Here is a 7,500-nt window from a genome sequence, read left to right as displayed (position 1 = left end):
GCAGCCTGTGCGCAGACCTCCTGCACACGTTGAAAAATTGCTTCCGAATTAGCACCGTCCTCTACGTTCATAACCAGCCGATCCCGCGTCGTTCGCCGTCCCACACCGAGCTTCGCCTGGTGTTCGGCCAACGACGGTGCGCCGCGGACTAGCTGGTAAACGTCTGTCCACGTTTGACCGTCTCCTGGGGTCACCTCTATAGCGTCCGGCTTCTTTTTCGTCGACTGTTTGCGTGGCGCAAGTTGCGGGCGTGGCTTTTCCAATTGATGCTGTTGTTGCTGCTGCGGCTTCGGTGGTGCCTTGCGGGGTCCCACCACCGTCCATGCGCCACCCTGCGTCGCCTGTGTACCAGATGCCTCGGCAGCCACATTGGCATAGGATGGCCGCTGCTGCTGCTGTTGTTGTTGCTGTTGCAGCGGTTGCTGCTGAGCAGGGCCACGCGTTGGCCCCTGCGTCTGTTGTGGCCGTTGCTGTTGTTCCTGCAACCGTTGGGGCTGCTGCTTCATCAAAGAAGACGACTGCTCCTGCAGCTGCGATTGCAGTGCCTGATTGCCGCCACAACCAAGCATCTGCGCCAACAGCTCCTGGTGGCTTGCCATCTCCTTTTCTAGCTCCTTGCGGAGACGTTGAGTCTCCTCTTGCCACTGGCGAGCCTGTTGCTTGTTCCATTGCAGCTCTTCATTAAACCGCTGCTGAGCCAGCTTTAGTTCCTCCCGGGCCAGCTTTCGTTCCTCGCGGGCCATGTTGTCATTGGCCTCCGCCCGCTGTCGCAGCATCACAAGCTCTTGCTGCAGCTCTTTACACATGGTTCGAAGCTGCTCGTTTACGAGGGTCGTTTCTTCGATCACCTTCCGCAGTTCGACCATGTCATTGTTCGTCGACTTCGTGGCCTTCACCGAAGCTCTTGTCAGCATGACCTTCGGCTCTACAGCCGGAAGAGACCGCCCCGGCCTTTCCTCCGTCGATTCCGCCCTTAGGCGCGATGTTCGAGTTGTCGCCATTTTAGAGACCCATGCAGGCCTTAGTGGTCAGGGGGGGTGTTTCCCTGCTTGCAGACGCCTTCCCGTATTTTTCGCAGTCGTTCCCGATTTTTTTCCCCGCGATTTCCAGTAAAAGTCGGGAATTCGAGCAGTTTCGAGCAGTTTCGAGCTCGACAAAAACTGTCCAAATCGAGCAGATTCGAGCTGTCGATGACCCCCCCAGCTTACCAGAATTTTCTGCGTCTTTTTAAGTTTCGAGCAGTTTTTCGAGCAGAAACCGTCAATTTGAAAATTTGTCTGCGGGGGACTGCTCACCTTCGAAAATTCGTCAGCGGGGTCATGTGTGTCACTCGGGTGTCACCAAAAAATGTCAAAAAATTTTTCGCGTTTTTCACTGTTTTTTCGCTTGGATCTTATTAAACAGGTTAAAACAATCACAACGGTGAAAACCGCACACGAATCCGATAAAAACTCGCAAAGTTATTAACGATTTTCTAATAAATACCGTTGCTCGAAACCACGTGCTCCGGCGGTAGCACCCCTTGCACTTTTTTGCCACGATGTTTTTCGTCAATTTTCGTCCGATTTCCGTCCGGTTTTTTGCGTTAGCACGATCACGGGCACAAAAACTACCGTTTCCGTCCACTTCCGGCCCGATTGGACCGGATTTTTACGCAAACTCACGATACACACACACTGTTGTTGTTGTTGTTGTTGTATTTCTTTGCGCAAATTTGCCACTCCGTATTTCGGGCCGAATTTCACCGGCAAACACTGTCTATCACTCTTAATCGCTTAAATGGCGTCCAATCTCGCTTTTTCACCGAAAACCGCACCGAAAAAGGTCTATTTTGCCCGTTTTTATAGCGGAAATAGTTCCCCATACAAAATGTATGGGGAATGTTTTTTTGCTTATTTTCCGTATTATCGCACCGATTTTCACGCGGTTTTCACTCGATTCACTTAAAACTTGCACTTAACAACGGATTATAACTAAAATCCAGTCTCTCTAAACGATTTTTGCACACAAATTTTCCTTCTCACTGCGGAGCAAAACACGCCATGTCCAAACAGCTCGACTGCTCGAATGTCACCACAGGGATAACTGGCTTGTGGCCGCCAAGCGTTCATAGCGACGTGGCTTATTGATCCTTCGATGTCGGCTCTTCCTATCATTGTGAAGCAAAATTCACCAAGCGTAGGATTGTTCACCCTTTCAAGGGAACGTGAGCTGGGTTTAGACCGTCGTGAGACAGGTTAGTTTTACCCTACTGGTGTGTGCTGTATGCTGCTATCTTAACGGAATTCCTGTGCAGTACGAGAGGAACCACAGGTACGGACCACTGGCTCAATACTAGTTCGACCGGACTTTGGTATGACGCTACGTCCGCTGGATTATGCCTGAACGCCTCTAAGGTCGTATCCAATCCGAGCTGATAGCGCATCATAAACCCATTAGGTGATCGGAAGCTAGCGGGCTTAACAACCCTCTGAGATCCGTCGGTGCTGCCCCGTGCACACTGCCGTCTCATCCCCGCTATAGCACTAGACTGAGCCGCAACGGGCGGGTGCACGCTGCACGTGGAAGTACCTTATCACAGGGAACCCTGGTGGCTGTGCTCCCGTCGACCGTGGATACAACTAGTTTCGACACCTTCGACCGCCCGCAAACGACGGGACTACAGGCTGGGAGCTGCGAGTTGTAGAGATGCGTTCGCATCGATCCTCTCAGGCGACCCATGCTTGGTGGTGAAGTGGTTAGTTCGTGGAGTATAGGCTTGCTGCACTCGACAAGAGTGCTGCTTGCAAGGCTGTGGTGGTACGTATGGTAGTTGATGAGCATAGGCTTGCTGCACTCGACAAGAGTGCTGCTTGCAAGCCTATGGTGGTACGTGTACGGTAGTTGATGTGAGCATAGGCTTGCTGCACTCGACAAGAGTGCTGCTTGCAAGCCTATGGGTGGTGTGGTGTGTGGTGCATGATTAGCCTTTCAAGGAAGATGTGTCCTTGGGGCTAATCGGTTATTTTTATAAGTCCGGGAAACCTTTCTCGTCGGGATTCTTATCCTAAGCAACCACGAAAGCTTCCAAGAGTTGAAACATTGCCTATCAAGTAGGCCGTACCAGCCCATAGCAACCCAACCAAGATACTCTAACAGGCCAAGATTGGTTGGAGACTTCAAAATGTTGCTAAGTCCATGGCCACCATAAGCCATTTCTATCAAGAAGGCCACGAACAGTGCTTAGCAACCACGAAAGCTTCCAAGAGTTGAAACATTGCCTATCAAGTAGGCCGTACCAGCCCATAGCAACCCAACCAAGATACTCTAACAGGCCAAGATTGGTTGGAGAATTCAAAATTTGGCTAAGTCCATGGCCACCATAAGCCATTTCTATCAAGAAGGCCACGAACAGTGCTTAGCAACCACGAAAGCTTCCAAGAGTTGAAACATTGCCTATCAAGTAGGCCGTACCAGCCCATAGCAACCCAACCAAGATACTCTAACAGGCCAAGATTGGTTGGAGACTTCAAAATGTTGCTAAGTCCATGGCCACCATAAGCCATTTCTATCAAGAAGGCCACGAACAGTGCTTAGCAACCACGAAAGCTTCCAAGAGTTGAAACATTGCCTATCAAGTAGGCCGTACCAGCCCATAGCAACCCAACCAAGATACTCTAACAGGCCAAGATTGGTTGGAGAATTCAAAATTTGGCTAAGTCCATGGCCACCATAAGCCATTTCTATCAAGAAGGCCACGAACAGTGCTTAGCAACCACGAAAGCTTCCAAGAGTTGAAACATTGCCTATCAAGTAGGCCGTACCAGCCCATAGCAACCCAACCAAGATACTCTAACAGGCCAAGATTGGTTGGAGACTTCAAAATGTTGCTAAGTCCATGGCCACCATAAGCCATTTCTATCAAGAAGGCCACGAACAGTGCTTAGCAACCACGAAAGCTTCCAAGAGTTGAAACATTGCCTATCAAGTAGGCCGTACCAGCCCATAGCAACCCAACCAAGATACTCTAACAGGCCAAGATTGGTTGGAGAATTCAAAATTTGGCTAAGTCCATGGCCACCATAAGCCATTTCTATCAAGAAGGCCACGAACAGTGCTTAGCAACCACGAAAGCTTCCAAGAGTTGAAACATTGCCTATCAAGTAGGCCGTACCAGCCCATAGCAACCCAACCAAGATACTCTAACAGGCCAAGATTGGTTGGAGACTTCAAAATGTTGCTAAGTCCATGGCCACCATAAGCCATTTCTATCAAGAAGGCCACGAACAGTGCTTAGCAACCACGAAAGCTTCCAAGAGTTGAAACATTGCCTATCAAGTAGGCCGTACCAGCCCATAGCAACCCAACCAAGATACTCTAACAGGCCAAGATTGGTTGGAGACTTCAAAATTTGGCTAAGTCCATGGCCACCATAAGCCATTTCTATCAAGAAGGCCACGAACAGTGCTTAGCAACCACGAAAGCTTCCAAGAGTTGAAACATTGCCTATCAAGTAGGCCGTACCAGCCCATAGCAACCCAACCAAGATACTCTAACAGGCCAAGATTGGTTGGAGACTTCAAAATGTTGCTAAGTCCATGGCCACCATAAGCCATTTCTATCAAGAAGGCCACGAACAGTGCTTAGCAACCACGAAAGCTTCCAAGAGTTGAAACATTGCCTATCAAGTAGGCCGTACCAGCCCATAGCAACCCAACCAAGATACTCTAACAGGCCAAGATTGGATCTCAAAATGTTGCTAAGTCCATGGCCACCATAAGCCATTTCTATCAAGAACGCCATGGACAGTTCTAAACAACCACGAAAGCTTCCAAGAGTTGAAACATTGCCTATCAAGTAGGCCGTAGCAGCCCATAGCAACCCAACCAAGATAATCTAACAGGCCAAGATTGGTTGGAGATTTCAAAATTTGGCTAAGTCCAGATTTTTCTACCCTTCGGGAAAACAACCCTAGTTCACCAAGTTGAACGCGAAAAACTGTCCATAGGATACGCACAAAACGTTTATTGAGTTGGTCACCATATGTGGAAATTATGGTGAAAATAAGCCAAGTTCCGGAGTTTTTAACTCACACGAAACCACGAAAAACTTTCATTAGGAAAACTTGGTTGGAGCACCCTACTGCAGAACACACCGACATGGACGAAAGGGTCGATTGGCTAAGAGAAAAAATTTTTGCGGGACCACTCAAAACATCATAGTTAGACCTAGCAAATGATGAAAAGTGAAACCCGCGATCGATTGGAGAAACCTTATTTTACACTGAAAAATTCCACATAAGGAAAATTTGTATGGAGCACCCTACTGCAGAGCACACCGACAGGGCCGGGAAGGAAGGCCCGGTCCAAGAAAAAATTTTTGCGGGACCACTCAAAACATCATAGTTAGACCTAGCAAATGATGAAAAGTGAAACCCGCGATCGATTGGAGAAACCTTATTTTACACTGAAAAATTCCACATAAGGAAAATTTGTATGGAGCACCCTACTGCAGAGCACACCGACAGGGCCGGGAAGGAAGGCCCGGTCCAAGAAAAAATTTTTGCGGGACCACTCAAAACATCATAGTTAGACCTAGCAAATGATGAAAAGTGAAACCCGCGATCGATTGGAGAAACCTTATTTTACACTGAAAAATTCCACATAAGGAAAATTTGTATGGAGCACCCTACTGCAGAGCACACCGACAGGGCCGGGAAGGAAGGCCCGGTCCAAGAAAAAATTTTTGCGGGACCACTCAAAACATCATAGTTAGACCTAGCAAATGATGAAAAGTGAAACCCGCGATCGATTGGAGAAACCTTATTTTACACTGAAAAATTCCACATAAGGAAAATTTGTATGGAGCACCCTACTGCAGAACACACCGACATGGACGAAAGGGTCGACTGGCCAAGAGAAAAAATTTTTGCGGGACCACTCAAAACATCATAGTTAGACCTAGCAAATGATGAAAAGTGAAACCCGCGATCGATTGGAGAAACCTTATTTTACACTGAAAATTCCACATAAGGAAAATTTGTATGGAGCACCCTGCTGTGGTCACCATCGGTCGAGTTGGTCGAGACGGGCAAAAAATTTTTTTTTCCATATCGTCTCAAAACATGATTTATGGACCTTGTAAATGTTGAAAAGTGAAACGAAATCACTTTTGGAGCGATGAAAATTTTGTATGGGAGGTCCCTACCCGGAACAAATTTTACTAGCAAAGTCATGATTCCGCGACGAGAAATTTGAAAATGGTCAAATATGGTTAAGATGTCATGTTCATTCCCTACTATGGGGGACCAGGTCGTCACGAAAAAATTTTTTTCTCGACCTGGTCAAATGTGGTTCTGCGACGGAGGTTAAACTAATAATGCATAATTTGGGCCAAAAACCCCCCTCTGTCAGATATTGTACCCGTTCAAGAGCAATAGCAGACCACATAAGTTGAGCTTTGAGGTATCTGAAAGTTGAATATAGAGCGAGGTTCTAAGCGAAGGGATAGCTTAACGTTGAGCATTGAACGCAAAAAAGCTTAGAGATAAGCTTAAGATACAAGGGTTGTGGTGCATGAGGCCGCTTAACGTTGAGCTTTGAACGCACATGGCTAGAACTAAGCTAAGAGATACCTATAGTGGTGCATGGAACTGCTCACAAGTTGAGCTTCGAGAAGTCCAAAGGCAAAATGTAGAGCGAGGTTCTAAGCGAAGGGATAGCTTAACGTTGAGCATTGAACGCAAAAAAGCTTAGAGATAAGCTTAAGATACAAGGGTTGTGGTGCATGAGGCCGCTTAACGTTGAGCTTTGAACGCACATGGCTAGAACTAAGCTAAGAGATACCTATAGTGGTGCATGGAACTGCTCACAAGTTGAGCTTCGAGAAGTCCAAAGGCAAAATGTAGAGCGAGGTTCTAAGCGAAGGGATAGCTTAACGTTGAGCATTGAACGCAAAAAAGCTTAGAGATAAGCTTATTATATAACGATTGTGGTGCAGGACACAGCTTAACGTTGAGCTTTGAACGCACATGGCTAGAACTAAGCTAAGAGATACGGGTAGTGGTGCATGGAACTGCTCACAAGTTGAGCTTCGAGAAGTCCAAAGGCAAAATATAGAGAGAGGTCCTAGCAGCCTAAAAAACTTCTAGGGCCGACAGCTCACAAGTTGAGTTTCGAACGCAATTAGGCTACCCTGGTAGCCTTGATTTGAAAGCATTAAGGCAATGATATGGTAGAATGCCCGATCTTAAACCTATTGACAGAGAATGTGTACGAGTAAGCATAGATGTGGAGGAGCACATACCCTAAACAGTCCCGAAAGATGGTTAGCTAAGTGATGCATCACAAATGGACTTGGCGCACCAAGTTCACACAGAAACACACACGATCGCGTATATTAAAACCTGTTGTGTGGTGCATCACTAATAAAGTTTGGTGCGTCAAACGAACATGAGAGTTGAGCATATTGGGTATGTGTGATAACACACTTTGCACGACAATCGAGAAACCGCATAAGCTC

At 47.3% G+C, this 7,500-nt stretch overlaps 1 pseudogene; it reads left to right on the top strand.

Annotated features, from left to right (window-relative positions):
* Positions 1-2,735, top strand: part of LOC128716897 (large subunit ribosomal RNA) — a 7,102-nt pseudogene extending 4,367 nt beyond the window's left edge.
* The last annotated feature ends 4,765 nt before the right edge of the window (positions 2,736-7,500 follow it).

Source organism: Anopheles marshallii, assembly GCF_943734725.1.
Source record: "Anopheles marshallii chromosome X unlocalized genomic scaffold, idAnoMarsDA_429_01 X_unloc_129, whole genome shotgun sequence".
Taxonomy (NCBI): Eukaryota; Metazoa; Arthropoda; class Insecta; order Diptera; family Culicidae; genus Anopheles; species Anopheles marshallii.
This window is presented reverse-complemented; position numbering and strand designations above follow the sequence as displayed.